The sequence below is a fragment of the Lampris incognitus genome, unplaced genomic scaffold (assembly GCF_029633865.1).
Source record: "Lampris incognitus isolate fLamInc1 unplaced genomic scaffold, fLamInc1.hap2 scaffold_529, whole genome shotgun sequence".
Taxonomy (NCBI): Eukaryota; Metazoa; Chordata; class Actinopteri; order Lampriformes; family Lampridae; genus Lampris; species Lampris incognitus.
The window spans coordinates 22,501-24,482 of record NW_026611493.1 but is presented as its reverse complement, the minus strand read 5'-3'; positions in this window follow the sequence as shown (position 1 = coordinate 24,482).

Genomic DNA, 1,982 nt, shown 5'->3' with positions numbered 1-1,982 from the left:
GATTCAGAATGACATGTCAGAAAAGCTCCTGTAGGTGTAATGGTCAGTTATCTCAATACTTTTGGACATATATTGTGCGTGTGCGTGTGTCTGTGATACCTAACATAAACACACCTGTATTACTAGAATTGATAGTTCACGCCACAAAAGTGAGGGGCAAACATAGAAAAGCGTGCAACCCAGCCACTGAGGATGCACAAGCCAATGCATTCTTAGTGCAGGTCCCAAGCCAGGACAAATGGGGAGGGTTACGTCAGGAAGGGCATCCGGCGTCAAATCTTTGCCAAATCAAATATGCGGATCATAAATAAGATTTCCATACCGGATCGGTCGAGGCCCGGGTTACCGACGACCGCCATCGGTACTGTTAACCAGCGGAGTGCCGGTGGAAACTAGGCTACTGTTGGGCGAAGGAAAAGGAGAGGGGGAAGGCATGTCCAGAGGCAGCTAGAGAGGAGGAAGGGTAGGCGTGTGGAGGTGAGAGTCAGTCGGAACTTTGAATGTTGGCACTATGGCTAGTAAAGGGAGAGAGCAGGCTGACGTGATGGAAAGAAGAAAGGTGACAAGAGACAAGGTGGAAGGGGAGTAAGGCCAGGAGTATCGCAGGTGGGTTCAAACTCTTCTACCATGGTGCGAATGGGAGGAGAAATGGGGTAGGGGTCATTCTGAAGGAAGAGTATGTCAAGAGCGTGCTGGAGGTGAACACAGTGTCAGACAGAGTGAGGATTATGAAGCTGGAAATCGAAGGTGTATTGCTGACGGTTATCAGCGCATATGCCCCGCAAGTCGGGTGTAAGATGGACGAAAAAGAAGAATTCTGGAGTTGAGTTGGACGACGTGGTGGAAAGGGTACCCAAGGAGGAGGGAGTGGTGATTGGAGCGGACTTCGATGGACACGTTGCTGAAGGGAACAGAGGTGATGAGGAGTTGATGGTAAGGTATGGAATCGAGGAGAGAAATGTGGAAGGACAGATGGTGTTCGATTTTGCGAAAAGGATGGAAATGGCTGAGGTGAATACATATTTCAAGAAGAGGGAGGAGCACAGGGTGACGACGTATACGAGTGGAGGAAAGTGCACACAGGTGGACTATATCTTGTGTAGAAGGCGCGATGTAAAACGGATTGCATACTGCAAGGTGGTGACAGGGGAGAACGTAGCTAGGCAGCATCGGATGGTGGTCTGTAAGATGACTTTGGAGACCAACATGAGGAAGCGAGTGAAGACACAGCCGAAGATCAAATGGTGGAAGTTGAAGAAGGAAGACTGTTGTGTGGAGTTCAGGCAGGAGTTAACACAGGCACTGAGTGGTAGTGAAGAGTTGCCAGATGGCTGGGCAAGCGCTGCAGAAATAGCGAGGAAGACAGCTAGGAATGTACTTGGTGGGTCATCGGGACAGAGGAAGGAAGACAAGGAGACTTGGCGGTGGTGGTGGTGGTGGTGGAAGGAGGAAGTAGAGCAAAGTATACAGAGGAAAAGGTTGGCAAAGAAGAAGTGGGATAGTCAGAGAGATGAAGAAAGTACACAGGAGTACAAGGAGATGCAGCGTAAAGCAAAGAGAGAGGTGGCAAAGGTAAAGGAAAAGTCGTACGGTGAGCTGTATGACAGGTTAGACACTAAGGAAGGAGAAAAAGACTTGTACAGATTGGCTAGACAGAGAGACCGAGCTGCCGAGGATGTGCGACAAGTTAGGGCGATCAAAGATACAGATGGAAATGTGCTGCCAAGCGAGGAGAGTGTGCTACGAAGTGGAAGGACTACTTTGACGGGCTGATAAATGAAGAAAATGAGAGAGACAGAGAGAGAGAGAGAGAGAGAGAGAGAGAGAGAGAGAGAGAGAGAGAGAGAGAGAGAGAGAGAGAAGGTTGGTTGATTGAGAAGTACAGAGAAGGCCAGAAAGAGTTGCATTGTGTCTTTGTAGATTTACACAAAGCATACGACAGGGTGCCGAGAGAGGAGGTGTGATATTGTAGGAGGAAGTCA